Genomic DNA, 19,846 nt, shown 5'->3' on the forward strand with positions numbered 1-19,846 from the left:
CAGCAACTAATCCCATTAACTGCCAAATCTTAGCCTGTAAACAGAGAGTTAGTCTCCTAACCACTTGAAAGTCAAGGTAGGAGGGAAGAAGCAAGGCTAGGTTTTGTTAATATTTAAGTATCTACTCAGAGAGTGCAGAATACTATTAGCTTTCTCTCTATACACTATCCTGGACAATGTTAAAATCAAGGCTTTCTAGTCAAGGTGACCAAGCACGACTTTCTTCCTTCCTGATTCATCTCCACCTTCAGCTTTGGCCTCACTCACCAAGCCAATCATGTAACTGAGGAGTGACAAGTTCACATTTGATAGGAAGTTGTATGGCTGGATGACATCATAGCTGCTATCTTTTAATTGCCCCTTTAAGGGTTATTATTAGCATGCTCAAAGTTATTATTAGCAAACTGATAAAACACTAGTGGCCAAGTTGTCTCACACAACAGCTTGTCCATTTTTCCAGTTATCACATAACTAGTAAGTTTTCCTATTTGAGTTATGCCAAAATAGATTATTAAGACCAAGAAGAATCATTCCCCTCCCTTTTACTTGAACCTGCTACATTCTGACAAACTACCAGTATCTGACAATCACACATTTTAACCCTGGCCAAGGTTAGGAAACCAACAAAGATTTCTGCAAACTTCTCAGTTTCTCTTTATGAAAACAGAAAATTGCATGTGACATCCTCTGGCTCTCCCACACCACTTCAGCAGCTGTTAAACTCAGGTCAAGTCTGTTAAGCTAAGCTTCCAGCTTCTAGATCCGAAATTATTTAAACTTCCAACTCTAAGAAGTGAATTTTTGCTAAGCAACGTTTTCTTCAGAAAAAGAAAAAAAGATTAGTCTCAGTTTCTTATGAAAAAATGCACCTCTTGCATTTCTTGCTCAGTGCTATTTAATGCTACTAAACCTTTTCTCTAGCTGGTTCTAGTTACCTTGATTCTGTAAATCACATTCAAAATACTTCTAACCTGTAATGAGAAGAGAACCCAGTGTGACTAACTCTATTTCTCTTGGCCAACACCATTTCTAAAAATGAGGGCTTGGCTACTTAGAGCCCTGTGGTGTGGGAGAATTCAAAAAACTCAGCAACCTCATTCTGCTATCTTTGAAGCAATCCTACCAGCAAGGAGTAGTTAACAAATTCACTTTTAATTTAGTTCATATCTCAGCTCTAACTACTGCAGAGAGAGTCAAGGGTCTAATCACAGGTGTTTAGCACAATTCCAGATGCCAAGTCATGTGCAGAACTGGCAGATAAAGAGTTTAGCCATATGGAAGATCACACACTTTTTGAGCATCAGCTTCAGGCCACAGGGGATGACCTAGAGCATTTAAGATGGTACTCAGTGCCTCTGTGTGTAGGCACTACCTTTGTTCCCTTGGGTTTTCTGGTCACTAGTCAGTCAGAGCTTAGGCAAAGAAATACCATCATTATGTGTTTAGGTTAAAACACAGCTCTTTAAAAAGAAATGCTAATAGACAGGATAAAAGAGATCATAGGAACTCAAAAGATTCTCAAGTGTGTTTTTGCTGTCATGGTCAGTCTAATTAATTTCTGGATTTTTAAATCAAGTATTTCTTGAGATTGGATTTCTTTAATGCTACAGTATCCCCATCTACACTGCAGCAGGGTATGAATGTAACAGAGAGTCAACACTTGAACAGATGAGAGCTACAACAGAGGCAGCTGCTAAAATCTAAATCACCCACACAAAAAGCATATGATTGATTCCTTCCATACCTCCTTCCCATGGTGACAGACTGTCTTTTTAGTATTTTATCTAACCACTTCAAACTGAAAAAAACCCCATACCTTAGCAAGTATTGCTGCTTTTGCAATTTTTTTTTAATAAAGAGAAGTCCTTAAAAAGAAAAATACAGGCATGGAAATAGTTCCAGGCAGAAGCCTGCTTCCATTAGATATATAAATATTTCAATCCCAGCAGCACCACCTAATGGAGAGCTCACCAATTTTTCCCCTTCTTTAACATGACAAACATTTTAGTTTGGAGGTGTTAACAACTGGTACTTCAGCACATGGACTGATTAATACTCTGTAAAATCTGATTAGCTACAAGAGAAGCCAAACCATATCTCCATAGACAACCATGGTTCTTTTTTTCCGCACACACACACATTACATTCATATAGAAATTTATTAAGTACAACAAGACAACTGTTTAACCAGGAGATAAGATTTTAGGAAGATTTTAGTTACAAATTTATTAAAAAGCCCCAAACAACAAGAACTGTGCAGCACTGCCACCTTAGAAATACAGCTACCTTAGGCATGTTTCAACTTGCCCTCAGAAAGCAAAAGAGAGATGTCACCACCTCTAAAGTGTACAGAACATTGAAAAGCCCCAACCTGAGATGAGGTTATGCATTCCCAGACATCTTCAGGTTAAAATTCTGCTACAAAACATGCTATGGGAGAAAGGCAGCAATTCATTGTAACCATCAATACACTGTGTAGCATGATCAGCCTGTTGTCAATTTCCATCACTTATCTCTTGCCAACAGACATGACAGAACTTATGTATAACTGGATCCATAAGAAGTCACTTTTTTTTCTCCTCACTGCCTTTTGTCCTTTTTGTTCATTACATAAATCACAACACTGTAAGTAAGGGTTCAACTACTCTGAACTTTTCCAATTAACTCAGCATATGGACACTCCTGCTCTGGAATAACTGCCTTTTTATGTATGGCTCTGAGGACTTTTAAAGTCTGTCTTCCCTAGTTCATCTCAGAACAGTCAACTAATATACTGAGAGTTCGTATTTAAAAACAAACAAACAAACAAACAAACAAAAACCCACCCAAAAAACACCATCAAAATCTTAGTTATTAATTCTGCAAAATTACAGCATCATACTTTGGCTGTACGCACTAAAAGCTTTCTCTACACAAACAGGATAATTCCAAGCTTCTTCCTCATCTATTTTGGGAGTGTCTTCTCTGCAAAAATACACAGAATGCAGTGGGTAGATATTTATTTGCTTGTCCTAAATCCGTCTTTAAAAAGCAAAGAAAATCACATACAAAACCAACCAACCAAAAAAAAAAACCCCAACACAAAAAACAACAAAAAAACCCCCCAAACACCAACCAAACCATACAAACTAGCAAAAGAGTAAATCCCCCAAAATTCCCTCAAAATCTTACTGGCTAAAATACTGAAAGTTGCATGTCTAAATAATCCTTTTCAAAATGAAAGTGCAGTTCTTAGGAATTTGCAAAAAGGAAAGAGGAATAGGGGAAAGTTACAGTGCCAGCCAGTGAAGAATAGCTGATGAAATTCAATACGCAAATAACAATAAACCAGTTTTACCTTCCTACGGATTGCAAGAGAATCCATGCTCAAAACCACACAGCTACAAAAACCACCTGTCAAATAGTCTGAGCAACACAACAGCAATATCTACTAGCTGAACTACAGCACAGGATTCATTGGCATTTCCATCACATATTGACACCATGGGTGAGTAGTGAGACGTATTTGCTAAGCTGAACTATAGCATGCTCAGGTTCTGTAGATAGAAACATGATTCAAGTCCTGACAGAGAACAGGATACTACTGACTTCAAGTGATACTGCATGTCATTAATTTCAAATGAAGTTAGCACAAATCCTTTATTCCCACCCCCCCCCAAAAAACTCTCTGAATTTTAGAAGGCAGTGAAAATACTACTGCATCAAAGGTTCCAAAACTGCTAGAGGTGCACACATGCAACTCAGCAGTCTCCATTCATTTAGGTATCCAAATCCCCTCTACTCAAATTGCCAGCCAAATGGCAGCATTTTGAGAACATGGCATTTCACAACCATAAGCACTTTACCTTCACCTGTTGAATAAACAACTGGTATCCTAATCAAGTTCAACCACAACAGTCACAATGATGAAAACATGCCCAAGCACAACATCCTGGATGTTGTGCTGAACAGAGAAGAGGACATTGCAAAGGATGGAATAGCACAAGTGTGGAATCACAGACATAGATATTTCAGACAACAGTAGGGTACACTGCAGTGCATCTTTAGTGACCTGGCAGACAAGAGCATGTTAATTCACCTGGAATGGGAGGTAGGGCAGAGAGGGAATCACAGAAGCAGGCAGCTACAGAGAGGTAAAAGAAAAGTGGATTTTGCAGATAAAAATGACTTCCCAGAAGTGTGAAAATAAGTACAATCCTGGAAACAGGTATTTTGAGGGGAAAAAAAGAACTATATAAATGGAAGTAAAGGGGAGAATGCAGTTACTTTGCTCAAGTGCAAGGACGAAACTACCATGGAGTAAAAGTCATCCCTCAGCAACTCTAAAATTACAAGGCATTTGACTGAGAGAAGGTAAAAATAAGTCACTTATAAGACTCAAAAGAACAAGCTGGAGAAATTAAGAGCATTTATAATTGTTTGGACAAACAAGATGGAAGAGAAGCACAGCACGGACAAGAGCATTCCATTAGTAACTGAAGAGCATAAAATACAGAAAGAGAAGTCACTTGGGATGGTTTAAAGGAGATTAAAACCAGAATGACTTAAATGAAAATTATAAAGTTATACTTCCTATGCAAAAATCAAGACTTGTATTGGCAAGTCATTAATTTACAAGCCTCAACACTCAAAGCTACCTACTCTCACAAGGATCCTCTCTGTAAAGACACAGAGAGGGCACAGTCGATCTGGTACAGAACACAAGATCTTCATTATAAAAACCTCTAATAATTGTTCTAATTATCTCCCTCTCACAAGTACAGAGATGAGCTTACAAAACAAAATCCATTCACGTTATTAAAATTTGGGTTATGAGCTGGGCTTTGCTGTTATGAAGTTATTTTAGGCACAACTGTCCTGTAAACTGGCTCCAGGAAATAAGTAAAAAAGTGTTACTTTTCTAGAACCAAAGGAGAACGCCAGCAACAACTACAAGCACCAGAACAGCTAGCACTGAAAAAATTCTGTCCTGTACGTTCAGCTTCATACAGCACTGCATGTTTGCTGTGGGCATCAATGGAAGAGTGAAGAGATGCTGTTTCCTGTCCCACGATGCTGATGGTGCAGGATGGCACAGCTCTGCAGAGGAGGCAGGACTGGATGCCTCCACACAGCACTTGTAATTCACTCACTTTATCAACAGATGACGCTTGTACTGCCCTGCTGGGTCCCAGCACCTCATCATTTTTATGTCCTCAGATCATAGGAAAGTACCACTATTCCCATGTTATTACCAACCAGGAAAATGGTCTGTATATGGAGCAAGAAGCCAGATACAAAATAAGCCACTAGCTGCATCAAAGTTATTTTCAGAACTCCCAGTCAGCTACCACCTAACCTGAGCAACACCCAAGCACCTCTTTTCTTTCCCAGCATATATTCCACACTTAAGAAAACATCCTGACAAGGCTGATAACCTCAGGAAGCATCTCAACATCAAGTTGAAATGCACCAGAAAGCAATAAACAAAACAGCGGATGAAGCATCAGCAGACTCTAAGTCTTTACTCATCCTGGTGATCCTAAAAAAAAGTCCTAACCACTTGACTGAGACATCATGCTTCCTCTTGCTCTATTTCTTAGGCACACTGAGTTTTGATTTTTCCTGGCATGGCAAAAATTGTCAAGAGAAGGAAGTGATACAGCTCTTAACTGGCCTGTGGCTTGATGATGAGAATACTCCCCAGGGAAGTAGGAAACTTGGATTGGAATCCCCCTTCTGCCCCTGGGACTCGGACATGATGTCACATCACTCGGCACTGCAACATCAAAGCCCCTTGTCGGTTTGGCCCTGACTGAAAGGCTTACAGTGCCCATATCTGCAGGAATGAGAGAAAACCAAAAGCAGCCTCTAGGTCTCCTAGATTTTACACTGGTATCTGCAATGAACCATCTTCTCTTTCTTGATGGATGTCAAAGCTTGCAGGAACAAAGTGACAGCCAGGAGGGCACTAGCATCTGCAACACACTTTTTCAAGGCAGACCCAACTCAAATTGCTTCTTTTCCTAGACACCTAAGAAAGCTATGAAGACTCATGGCATTTTCAACTTGCCTTCAGCGTGCGTATCTTACTTTATTTACAAAAACATGCTTTTCATATTAATGTAGAAACCAAAAGCATTAGACAGAAGCTCAGTGTTACTCCAAATGTGAATTTTTTCTAATTATGAGCTACCATACAGCCATCACTAAAACATGTAAAATGGAAGATTCACTACTTCTTTCACAAATATTTTTGACTGAAGCATTTGCTATGTATTTTGTGCGAAAATATTCACTTCCAAGCATTTAAATTATACTATAGAATTAGCAGCAACTTTTATCATTGCAAATAATCTACACAATGTTTCCTCTGTACATCAGAGACAACTATTTCATAAATCAACATTTTATGAAACTATATAAAATACCAGGACTATGAAATATTCTAATTTACAACATTCCTGCTATGCCCACTGAGGTGCTAATGCCCGAAATTGACAAAAATTCAACTCTTGAGGTCAAGGTACACAATGCCCCAAGTTTCAGTACAAGGAGTGAGCCAGGGATAGAATCCATCACACACATCCAATACTGAACCTCTGCAAACACAAACATGTTGAGACTTTGCTTCCCATGCTGCCTTGACTAGGTGAACGGCAACACTTGAAATTCTACTAAAGTCACATTTTATACACGCAGAGTAAAGCAGCAGGGAAGAACAACAGCAGGGAAATCAAAGGCTTAACATTTTTTGGGGGGTGGAGAGGATTAGTGACCTACAGTTGTTGTATATAATTTTAGAGACACTCGCCCTGTTAACCTAGTTACAAAGCCAACAGTCAGTAGCAATTGAAGTCACAGTGGCAATGATATTTTGCTGTCAGGGCTCCAGAAGAGAAGATCTATGTGAAGAAAACAAATACTCCCTCAAAGACTATGTAAGTATCTCTCCCTCTCTCACACACACATTTTCAATACCAAATCACCTTTTGCTTCATTTTCTCTTCAAGTTCTAAGACGTTTCCACAGGACACTTTCCTTACTTCCCTTAGATATCCTAAGAGCTTTTCTGCATTTATTTCCATTTCTCTTCTTTCCCATAACAAAAAGATAGCGAGAACACATCTTCCTACATTGTGGGCACCTAAAGATAGTTCATTGTCAGTTGACTCCCTTTTCCTCCCAATTCTCTAGTCCTTTCTCCTGCTGTAACAAGAAAGAGAGAAAAAGAATGAAATGTTTGTGATTTGTCAAAACTAAGTATACTGACTTCAAACTATCCATTTATGAGGGCATGGGCTTGAAGCAGGCAGAGCTGGGAGACCAGTTATATTCTCTCTACCAGCCCTTCACTACTGCAGTTTCTACAGCACCACTTCATCACTACAGATTAAAAAGTTTGAGATAAAACCCAGTGCAATTACAGCACTCCCTCTTGTGCTACAATCACACCTTTATTCTGCTGCACAAACTACACATCTCTCCCTCCTTTGGCTTCTTTTCCCCATATCTCATTTTGAAATCTCCAATTTGTCCCACCACTTCTGGTGTTCCTGAGCCAGACACTAAAAACGGGAGGAGGTTTTAAATACAAGCATCCTATTCAGAAAGTAGCCTCAGCTTAAAAAAACAAACAAACCAAAAAAAATTAAGCCTTGGCAATTCTTTAAAGGAATTGTGTACAAGAATACAGGTAGCTGAAACCAATATGCAATGAACAGTCTTGACACGTCATAAGATGCAGCACCTTCAACTAAGAAACACTAGCATAATAAAAAAAACTTAATGAAATCCAGTTACTACACCATCTAACATATGATAGATTGGAATGTTTTATTCTTACAGTATCTATTCATGAAAGGCCAGTTTAGGATACCAGAGTAGATTTAAGCCATTCCTATTTTTAAACTGCCTTTTCATCTGCAGAAGAACTATGATCACCTGTTTATCAATATATTTATATTCCACTAGTTTAACAAGTTAAAAATTAAGATTTTTGGGTTTTCATATTTTCAGCATTGCCACATCTACTATAGTACAGCTGGACTTCAGTACCAAATAAACTATTCTTCTTCTCTCCTAAAGTGTTCATTATGGACAAGAACAATGGAAAGATCTAAAATACAACATGATCCTGAGATCATCTAGAAGGCAAACTGTACTAACATGGACTAATAAGACTTCCTGAATAACCTTTGGTCACTGATGCTAACTACTGCCATCTTACTGAGTTTTCCAAGGTATCAATAGTAAATATGCTTACACAATACTTAAATTCTCTGAATCCATGCAAGAATGGCTTCTCAAAATTGGTATCATCAAACTTAATTGCAGAAGGACTTGAGGAAAGCCTAAGACTGAGTCATTTAGCACCCCCTTTTGACTAGAACTAATTTGCTCTGATACTGAATGCATTTTACGATTCTACATTGTAGGTCCAGCTATTATTAGAAGCACCTCACCAAGTCTTATTTCAGTACAACACCTACCATTCTTGTGCTGGAACAACGCAACTTTTATAACCCCCTAGTGCCGCCTGCTTGCAATGCCCAAGCTCATGATACATCAATGTTTCCATTACCAAGCTCTATGACAAGGGGTTTCCCAGTTCAGCCATAAAAAAATTATTCCATCCAAATGTTCAAGTATTTCTCATCTGAAATGAATAGCCCTCTCCCTAATCACCATAAATAGCATTCAGATCTTAATCCATATGTGGTATGAGCCAATGGCTCATTTCAAAGCACAACATGTAGTATATGCTGTGATTGCCCCAGTTCTGAACAACCATCAGTGTAGCCTTTTAATCCAGGCTTCTGGGCAAGTCAACAGCCATTTTAAATACAGATTTTAACTAACTACTTCAAATTATACTATTTCATTTGTCTAAGCTAGACACTGCTAACATACCTTTACATCATGCACTAAACTCCTTTTCAGTCTATGAATGCAAGTTCAGATTAGTGCTCAATAATGCTATGTGCATCCTATGGGACAAATCTGCAAGGAAAAACACACCATTCTACTCAAGAAATAGAAAACGCGTAAATTACAATACAGAACATACAAGGCTCAGATCTCAACAAGCTAGAGAAGTCACAGACCCAAAGAAACAGCATATTTCAAATTGTATCATTGGAACTTCCCACGTTTTACTACTAGAGAAAGAGAAGAAGATGAAAGATGCTCTAATGCGTGGTAAAGATCCACGCAGAGGAGCACATACAGTCTGTCACGTCACACACAAGCTCTGATCAGCAGAACATGAGATTATGCCTCTTAACGTTAATACGGTTTCTCTTGTTTTCCCGCAGGTAATTCAGATCTTAGGCACTCAAAGATACAAATAAATCAAGATGTAAATGCCTTACCTTCCTATCTTACAAGCCACTGCAGTTCTCAGATTATGAGTCAGTCATAGGTTAATCTGCAGAGGAATGACTCAGTATAAACTTTTAAACATTCATTATTTTTTCTAACCTACAACACGGCGATTCATTCAACGCGCTAAAACGCGGCGTCGCGAATCGGCGCACGAAATGAATGGCGTGAAAACAAAACACTTTTCTTTCCGCTCACGGCAGGCAGACGGGGATAGCGCAGCGCCGGCGCAGGCAGGCGGACTTTGTGAAAACACAAGTGGTTCTGCGCCGATGCGGGGCAGCTCCGGCGGGTCCGGGCGCAGCCCCATGGCCGGGGAGCGGCGGGGGCTCCGCCGCAGCGGCAGCCGGGGGGACGCGCAGCCGGGACCGCGCTCCGCGCCAGGCGCGGCGCTGCCGGCAGTGCCCCTTTAAAGGCCGTCGGCCCGCCCCCAGCACTGCATATGGAGGGAGCCAGGAGCGAGCGAGCCTTCTGCATTCAAACGACACATCAAACGCCGCAAGCGCCGCCGCGGCTCCCGGCTCCGCTCCGGCCTCGCCTCCCTCCCCTCCCCGCACGGGCACACACGCCGCGGGGAGCGGGGAAGAGAGCGAGAGGAGCAGGGGAGGGAAGGGGGAGGCAGGAATAAGTAAGTGAAAAGGGGCACCTGCAAAGCCCTGGAGTGCGAGTGCGTCCGGGCAGGAGAGTCCGCGCCGCCCCGCCGCAGGCTGAGCTATCCCCGGGCACCGGCCGCCGCCGAGGTCCCGGCACGGGCTGCGGGTGCAGCGCGCTCGGCCCCTGCCTGGCAGCAGATGCCTCGGTCAGCGCCGTGCCCCCGCCGGAGCGTCCCCGGCTCCCGCCGCCCGCCCGGCCCCGTCCCCCTGCGCGGAGCGCCCGAGCGCGGGCAGGCGAGCGCGGCCGGTGCCGGAGCCCCGCGCGGGAGCCTTCGCCACGGCGGCAGCCAAGCTCCCGCCCTCCCTCCCGCTCCTCCGCCGCCCAGCCGAGCCGATTCGAGCCGAGCCCCGCGGCCGCCCTACCTGCGACCGTGTGCGGGGAGCGGGGCGGCGGGCGGCAGCTGGAGCCGGGCGAAGGCGACCGCCAGCCCGGCGGAAAGTCCCGACCGCTGTGCGCCGTCTCCCCCCGCCCCGCACTTCCTCTCCCGCCCGCTCGGGCTGGAAATCCCCGGCGAAGCCCGCTGCTCTCCCGGCTCCTCCCAATCACCGAGGGCGGGCCCGGCACAGCCGCTCAGCGCGCAGGCGGCAGCCGGGGGCCGGGCTTGCCCTGGCCGCTGGCCCCGGCTGCACCTGATGCCGCCGTCACCCCCCTCCCGCGGGCACGACTCGGGCGAAGGGGCCCCGCGCCCGGCGGAGGAGGCGCGGGCTGGGCTGCCGGGGCACGGCGCGTCCCGCTCCGGGCGCGGGGTGGTGCCGGCGGAGCCGTGGGGGCTCGGCCGGCGGGCGGGCGCTGCTGCCGGGCACTGGGGGAAGGAAGGGCGCGGGGGATAGCGCCGGGACGCGGGGGGCCGGGAGAGCGGGATCGGCGCGGCTGAGAGCCGCTCGCTTCCTTTGCCTGTTCCCGAGGGAGCTGCGGCAGCCCCGCTCGAAGAAGCGCCTCGAACACAATAGCGTTTATTAAACAAAGAAAATGCCACTGGGAAGAACGGGAGGGAGGGAAAACAGCGGTTGGGAGGGGGAGAAGAGTCTGGAAGAGATGAGGAAAGAGCAGCGAGCCAGAGCCGCTCGCCCCGCGGAGAGGCCGATCGGGGTACCGCGGCATCCGCCGGCCCTAGGTGTGAGCCCCGTGTCCTGGCGGCACCGGGAGGGATGCCCTGCTCGGCGTCCCGGGGATGCGAGAGGCACCCGCGTCCCCTCCGCAGGCGACAGGGAAAGGGGGCGGCGCTGGCAGCCCGTAGAACCTGTCGCTCCCGACGGCCGGGGAAATAAATGCCTGTGCCGGGCTCCGCTCGCATCGCGACGCGTCCCGACCGCGGCATTTGCCCGGCTTGTAGCGGTGGTCACGCTTTTACACGGAGCATCGTTGGGTGTCGTGGCTTGTCGTGTCCCCGCCGCCTCACCGGGCTGCGGGGAGAGAGGGAGGGAGCGGGAGAGGCGGCTCTGGCGCAGGAGCGGCGCGGGGGCTCAGCCAGAGCCGGGAATGCCCAGCCGGAGCTGGGGATGGGTTAGCCGGAGCCTGGGGCTGGGGTGGGCTGGAGGAATTGCCCCACAGGGGCTGTCGCAGCCCCGGGTGCAGCGGTGGGGCTGGCAGCCGGGCGAGCCGCAGCTCTAAGGAATGCGCGGAGCTGAACACGGAGAAATGTGTGGTGTTTGGCTAATTTCAGTGGGATGAGGTCACCGTCCTTTTTGGACGTTGTTTATCGAGGGATCACTAGGGAGGAACAGTTGGATGCGTGATCCTGAACGGACAAGCTTTGCGTCATAGTTGCCGCTTGCAGCATCTCCACGCGTCCCGAAATCCATCCTGACCCTTCTCGGTCTTCATCCCGCGGCTCTCTATAACGCCCACGCCAAGCTGCCCTGCAAACCTGAACGTCTCTAGCCCCGGCAGTATGCTCACCATCCCCTAAATCACGAAGCTTGGCCGTACTGCTAATTCCCTTCTGTGCTGTTTTTCTCCTCATCCCACTTCTCTGCTTTCTCTCTTCCCCGCTCTCTCCCGCCTTTGCTGCTGTCCCCAGTCAAAGGCTGGCTTAGCTGTCAAGACAACTGCGGCTTTTGAAAGGATGCCGTGAACCTGCCATCAGAAACACAGTCTCAGACGGATGTCTTACATGTTCTCATCACTTGCTCAAGATTGCTTAGCTCTGGACCAGCAGAAAGCACTGTGCACCAAGCCTGGATTTCTCCAGCAGCAGGGCTGCAAATAAGTTTCTGTCAGAGACAAACCTGCAGTTTCCTCCTTTGCCACTCTTTCTGCTGTTGTATATATGTCCTCTTGTTTTGCCCTAAAAAAAAAAGAAAAATTTGAGAAAATGTAGTAGGATTATAGTGCCTGTAGCTCTAGAAGCTGTACTAATGCATTCTTCCCCAAAAAGAGAAAACAAATTCTAATACCATTTAAAGATGTCAGAAGCATTTCCACATTAAAAAATGTCCATATTCAAAGGGATAAAGTGATGATTTAATGAAATACCCACCATTTCAATTCCTTTGATGGTTTTGTTTTCTTTTTCCATGTTGTGTCTGCAAAATTTTACAGATTTCTAATACAATTATTACAGCAACATATATCACCAATGTTTAGTCTTTAACTGGTTTGGAATTTTGTGTTATAAGCAATGTTTTCTTCGGGGCTGAAACTGGTGTCTCAAGGCTGCTGTACGCTGAACGCTTCTGCTTGGCAGTAGTATTTAGAATATAGTTGTTGGAGGGGTAGCTATGTAGAACAGCAGAAATTATAGTAAAGGCCATAGAGTACCTCTATATTTTAGCAAAATGGTTTGAAGAAATAAAATAATAGTGCATTACATTGGAAAATCACATGGGAGGAAAGAATTTTTTAAAAATCCACTAAGAGAAGAGTGGTAATCCCTTACAAACTTGGACAGAGATACTTATCTCCAAAAACTATTTGGAAGACATGGAAGAGTAAATGGCATGTGATTATGGGAAACTAATTTCTCAGCTACAGACTGGAAGGTACCACTGGGAACTGGTAGGGCTTAAATGTTCTCTAGTGCTGTAGAAACTCGATTTCTCAAGCAAACAGTCCATGAGAGAGGATGCTATTTTAGGCCTGGTATTAATAAGCAGCAAGGACCTTGTAGAAGGCCATAGTGTTGAAACCAATCATGAACTGAGTGATCACGAACTAATCCAGCTGAAGTTAAACTTCAAAAGGAACAAATGCAGATATTTGACTAAGATTTGGGATTACAGAACAGCAAACTCAGAGAAATGTGGAAAATTCCTGAGGCTGACAGGACGGATGAACCCAAAGATGATTTTTACTTAGAGATATCAGAAGAAGCAGCAAATAAGAATTGCCAAAGCAAGGATTCGTTCAAGGTTAAAAAGGTTAGAAGCAGTACCCTGTGCCTAAAACACTATAGTTAAAGAAGAAAGGTGGTGATGCTGGTAGCCTTAGGTTTACTGTTCTACTACCCTTTACTATGGGGGTGAATTCCTCCAAGAGAAAATGATTGTGAGCTGCCAGCAGAATGGCTGTGGAAAAGGCTTGCTTGAATCCATGATGCACAAAGCATGGTATTTTTAGCAGAGAGAGGGAAGTATTAATACGGATTTACACAGTAGAGCTGAGGAACCTTGTTTGGAAAATTGTGTCCAGTTCTGGTGACTTACAGTCAGAAAAGCTTGACTCAGGTTGCTGCAGGTGCAGAACAGGAATACTGGGGTGGTGAGGGAGCAGAGCATCTGTATTCTTGAAGGGGATCTGCAAGCAAGCAAGCTTGGCTTCCTTAAGTAGCCAAATTGAGCCAAAACAGTGTGATTCACGCAGTAAATATCAAGGAAGGAGTACTATTTAAATTAAAGAATTATGCTAGCACAGTGATGCATGGTCATAAATTGATCATGACTATACTTAGTTTGAAAAGCTTTCTAACCATTCCAAGAGCAAACAAACAGTACTCTAGGCACAAACATCAGGGCATGATACATTGTTGTGTCCAAAGGGGATTTAAAGAAGACTGAGCTGCTGACCTTTGACATTGTATTGTAATCATTCCCAAGTTTCAGACCTACTTCTGGTCCTCTTCCCCATCTGCATTTGGCTTGTGAGGTTTTTTTCAACTGCCTCTGAGGCACTGGAAATTAGTCAGAGACAGGATGTCGAAAGGGCTGGTGACATTAAGTCATCAGGTGGTTTGTGGTGCATCTTGCTCACAGGCATACGGTTGAACTGATTGCCAGATTGGTGTCACCACAAAGCCTTTTCCCTCAGGTGAGCCTGGCAAAGGACTGTTTTGTGTTCCCTCTGCCACCTTCTCAGAATCTTCTGGGAGATTTAGTTGGTAAATATCTTGTTGCATGGGTACTGGTTATGGTTTTCTCTGATATTGTACTTGAGAGGTTTAGCCTTTTACTGCAGCTCTTAAGTTTATTACCTCTTACCAGAAAGGGTTTGCTGACCCTTGATGAGTGGGGATGCGGAAAGGTTATTGCTCTGAGATCTCCTAAACAAAATGGCCATTGTGTGTTTGTAGAGGGCCATTGTGTGTTTATTTTCCCTGTCCTGTCTTCTCAGAAGTGGAATCAACAGGTTATTTTTAATGCTGGAAATAAACCTGAGATAGGGAGAGAGAAAGAGGGCAGCAAACCATTGTTTCTTGTGTGAATTTGCTTATTGCAATTAACAGTCATTCAGATGAACATTTATAATTTGGAATGGCACAGTACATCCTTATTAACCCTGCTGTTTCAGGTGCAATTTGGCACAGTTTCTGTATGGAATGCTCACTCTAAGTGCCATGGTTCGTGTGTTTCACATGGTTTCTCCATACTTTCTGCAGAAGGTGGTTATGGTTTTTTTCTAATCAATACCTATTGTGCATCTGAGCAACACTTAACAGGAGCCAGTTTCTACATTTCTGGCACTGAGGCACTTTCTTGACTTGCAACTTCCTCGTCCTATGCTCTGGATTGAAGGCGCTTATTAACAGAATAATAAAATTGTTACATTTATATTCTTTTTTATTGCTGAAGCACTGCCCAAGAGGACCTGTATCGTGAGAATACACATGCATTCACTGCATCCTATACATGAGATAGAGGTTCCTCAGGGTTTATTTCCACTGCTACTAGGCAATAATGTCTAATGTGATAGCCCATTTGTTTACAGAAAAAAATTCCCCTGCCCAAGCTATGATTTTCTACTTTAATTTCCTAAAAAGTGACGGTTTTCCAAATGACAAGCATCTGAGGTGAAACATTCCCCAAGTCTTTCAGAAGGAAGTTATATATGCCTTTATGCATTTGCTATGTAACATTTTTCCTTTCTTTCAAGTTAATTTTAATTCCCAAGTCAACTTACAGAGCTGTTTCACAATTGACAAGAAATATTAGTATGGCATTACACAACTGTGTCTCAGTAATCTTAGAGCCTTCGTACACTCTTGTCGAGACTATTAAAAATATGTTGAGGCCCCCAGGCTCCCCTATTATCAAGAATGCCATTGTGCCCATGCCAAATTGACTTTGGAGTCAGATGAAATTTTTGAGTGCATGTCAGTGGATTCCCAAAGAGGCCTGTAGAGTTGCTCACGTGAACTGTAAGCTGTGCCTGGAAAAAGAGACAAGATACAGCTCCACAGCAGGGAATTACTAGAGCACAGCTATATGTCTGCCTCTCAGTATGGCTGCAAAATCAGAGCTGTGATGGGAAGAGTGCAAACTCAGCAAGATCAGCTCTCCACCATATGGAGATTTCCCTGTGACAGCTGAATCTGAATATAACCGGTGAAAGCATCTTAAGGGCTGATTTGTTCCTTTCCAGCAGCACAAAGAAGCTTTATCAGGAGCAAGGATTTGGTCCAAAAGATTTCTCCAGACATAAAGTGTCAGTTATTATGCTGGTTTGTAACTAGCAACTGCAAGGATTCTGTTGAAGACCTGGCAAAGTAAAAGGCTGACATGAATAGAACAGCTGTATTGATTTATTCAGATGCCCTCATTTTCTGGATGAAACATTCTTAGGATATTCTGATTTTCTTAGGATCTCTTCTCCATCAAGAATCTCAGAATCTAATCACACAAGAGAAAAAGCCTTACCTAATATTGTCAGAAAGACCAGGTGGGTATACTTTCAATACTGAGTCTTTCATTATGGTAGAAATTGTTACAGGCTCTTCTTCAGTAATCATAACAGCTCTTTCTTCAGAGTGATGTAACTACTTTTACTTTCACCTTTTCTGCATGTAGTCATGGGAATGCAAAACAACCTGTGGAATCAGGCTTAGGAATAATGTGAGCATTTGAGATGACTGGGAGGTGGTCAGTGAGTCTCTCAATTTTCCTGGCTTCCAGCTTAGCTGTGTGCCTTACTCCCAGTGCTGTCAGAGCATCAGAACAGGTCTGAGAGTCTTTTTCACCCTCTTTTTTATTGACAATGCTTTAGGTAGTTCTAAAGGGATATTTCAGAGTATTCTGGAAGGTTGTTTGAGCCTCTGGAGGTTTTTTTGTTGTAAATAAACTGCCCATAAAAGGTGCATTTCCAAACCCTGAAGTATTCTGTCCTGAGTTCGCATGCAACATGACCCAGGCAGACCAAGCAGACTTCAGTACTGAAGAGATTATCATGGGATGGAACCTCTGTGTTTGCTGCCCTGGCAGATTCCTGAAAAGAATCCAGTCAGGAGCAACCACCATATAATGAGCAGTTGTTCTAGAAGCCTAAAGAAAAACACTTCTCTTGTCACAATGGTTTGCTTTGTCTTTATCCAGCCCTCTAGTATTTCCACTCTTGTGGGATTCAAGAGATGTGCACACCTGTATGACAGCATTAAGTCCTTCTCTCTGCTTTTGCCACAAAGCTTGTAGTCCCTTGTTGATCTGCCTCTCATGACTCCACAGTTTTTCCCACTGTTCTTAGCAATTTTCTCATCTTGTATAGTAAAATGGTAATTCAGGTTTACAGTTTCCCAGGTGCCATTTATTCTGTCTCATGACATTATGCATAAAATGAGGTAGCTCTAGAGAAGCAATAATTATCCAGCTGTTTGTCTGAAGGTACCTCTGAGCTGGATTCTGTTTATCCACCTAGGTCTTCAGAGTTCGGAGACATCAGCATATTCACTGGCTGATATTTAGAATAATTCCACTTTCACCTATAATTTTTTTATCACAGGGTTTGGGAAGGTTTCTGACCTGTGCATATGAACTAAAAGTGCTCTAGGTGGTATTGGGAAGAGAGTGGCTGTCTTGGGATGAAAACAACTGGCTATCTCTGCAACCCCCACATACTGCATAGTTAAAACCCAGGAGCAGGTATCTACTTTAAATGTATCTTCAGGGAAGCCTGATTATATTCTAATATTTTCCTTGCTGAGTTTCAGCATTCTCTGTATCAGATACGCTCAGTTTTCAAGTGAAAAAAGTAAAATCTAAGTGCTCTCAGGACAATATCAGCCTAGCCCCTAAGAATCGTGTTCCTCTTCTTCTCCCTTCTTACTGGTTATGATGAATGCTCAGCAAGCCACATTACACCCTAATCAGCATTTGCATAATCTTTACTATCTCTGTGATTGCAGTATGAGGGGGTTATATATAAGCTAGACAGTAATTAACAAGAGCTAGAAAGACCCCAGTTCCAATGATTAGCATGAGGCAGGATTGATTCAAGAGCTGTGAGTCTTTCATGTACAGCATTTGGAAGAGAACTACCCTGCTAGGGGAATTACTTTGAGTTTTTCAATCAGAGGGACTATTCAGATTTTTGGTGCAGAACCCCATGAAAGCCCAAACAGCAAAAGGAAGCCAGACAGACTTGTTGGATGTTGTGTCTTCAACTACTGGATGTAATCTTCAACAATTCCACCACAAAGGGTACTGTTTTGATATTGGGGGAATAACAGACAAGCTCTGGTGGCATCTACCCACACAGGAGACATGTCCACTGGAGAAGAAGCCCCCCTGCTCTTCCAGATGCTGAAAGACCTGTTGTGGAAATGGTGAAGTATTAGCTAAGGTTCTGCAAAGGTCTGAGCTACAAGTATTTCAAAAAATTCCTTTGGAGCTTTCAGATGATTGGAAAGGTGTGTTCCTGACAAAACTGGCTGGTAGATTTTCCACAGTAAATGTATGAGCTGCTTCTCTCAGCAGTGGTCATCTGCTGTAGCCATGGGATGGTGTCTCAGTCACAGCCTGAGGAAGGACAGAGGGTGGTAACACTGCTGTAGCTGCCCTTGAAACTCAGAAAAGTTGCTTGGGCTGGAACTCTGTAAAGAACCCTTGGAGCAGCGGAAGATTTAAGGAGAGGTCATTTTACAGGACACACTTAGTAATCTGCTGCCAGTGTAGAAAACAAGGATTCTTTGCAAATCAAAAGGAATTTTGCTTTTATTTGTTCAGAAGAACAGATAATAATAGAACAGAACTTGTTGTCAAACTGCAGGCAAGCCCAGACACTCTTGTAATTTTAGCAGATGGAGCCAAAGGAGCCCCAGAATATTCTAAGGACAACCCTCTCACTTTAATAATAGCAGGCAAATGTCGTCAGTGGGTTTGAGGACAAGGAGCTGCTGTGTTCAGCCTCAGATGGAATAGCTGAACTCTCAAGATTCCTAGGGAGCTGAGACAATGAGACTGCACCATACACTAGGTCACACCGCAGCAGTTCCCAGGTCCTTCACTTTTTCATCCTTCCTAGTTTATATCCCAGAGAGATAACAGCCTTTTTCTGATCTTGTACCACTTTCCCAAGTTCAGTCCTCAGTGTCTGCTCCAGCTGCTAAGAAAAGTGCTTTCACATCCTGAATTAAATGTTCCTCTGTTGCAGACAGATGCACAAAATCTTCTGTCATCTTTGCACTGAATCAAAAGCCACGCAAAGCAAATTCTTCTTTGACTTCAGTCTTACCTGGGGAATGCTAATTTATCTTTGTGCAATTGCTGCAGAATGAGACCAACATAATCCAGAGCAGAAAGAGGCCCCACACTTCTCCTGGGCTGTTCGAGATAATACAGTCATAAAACCAAAACCTAGTGTCCCTCCCTCCTCCAGTTTCCCCAAGGTATCAGGAAACATTCTGGTCTTAGATCCAAAGTGGAAAGCTGTGGTATTTGCACTCACCTTCTTGGAGCTCCTCCCAATCCATACCATGGTAGCAGACTGTCGACTCAGCTGGGAACAGAACTTTTTTCATTAGCTGGTCCTCCCATTTCAGTGGCTGTGGGGAGAAGGTGGCAATCAGCATCTTTCCCTGCAGAGGGAGAAGTTATTTCTAATGGTATTGCTGCTAAAATATAGTTTTGCATCCTTTATAGACCTCATGAAGTTCTTTATTTATAAGAAGGGCATTTCTAAACCTCAAACACATTTGAGGAGCTACAAATTGCCAATTCTCACAATCTTTATCATAAGTTTTGTGATATTTGAGGCTTTTTCCTCAAAGTACCAGCTCTTGAAATGATGTGATTATGTAAAAAACTCTCATTTTTTCTTTCATTTAAACAAAAAGGTGGTAATGTTCCTGCTCTCATGGTTGTAGATTGAAGCTTAAAAATATAAACTGAGCACACTGCAAAGGCTGAGGAATCAGAAAGCAAAGCAAAATGAATTGAACATATATTCACTCCAAAACATTATATCTAGAAGTCCCTTTCATAATACTTTTTTTTAAAGATCTGACTCATTATTTTTAAATCATTCAGTTTGGCAATACCATATAGATTCATTATGCTCTTGGATAAAATTCTTTGTCACGCTAAATGCTAAATTGAGCCAAGAGTGAGTTCGCTATAAACAATTACATGTATTGTCTATTCTTGGCTTTTTAAAAACATCATCTACTCTTTACAAAAACTCTGTA

General features: G+C 43.5%; 1 protein-coding gene across 5 annotated transcripts in view; it reads right to left on the bottom strand.

Moving 5' to 3' along the window:
• Positions 1-10,515, bottom strand: part of TRAF3 (TNF receptor associated factor 3) — a 71,316-nt gene extending 60,801 nt beyond the window's left edge. For 3 of the 5 annotated variants that reach the window (XM_085061317.1, XM_085061318.1, XM_085061316.1), the window contains exons 1-2: positions 10,380-10,515; positions 9,354-9,409 (exon numbers count right to left, since the gene is read on the bottom strand). The gene's annotated coding sequence lies outside the window, so the exon portion shown is untranslated. Of the gene's footprint in view, positions 1-9,353; positions 9,410-10,009; positions 10,144-10,379 lie in introns of those variants that run through there. The other 2 variants (XM_085061319.1, XM_085061320.1) reach the window with 2 other exon arrangements.
• Between the last annotated feature and the right edge of the window lie 9,331 nt (positions 10,516-19,846).

Source organism: Lichenostomus cassidix, chromosome 5, assembly GCF_008360975.1.
Source record: "Lichenostomus cassidix isolate B80296 chromosome 5, HeHo_3.0, whole genome shotgun sequence".
NCBI lineage: Eukaryota > Metazoa > Chordata > Aves > Passeriformes > Meliphagidae > Lichenostomus > Lichenostomus cassidix.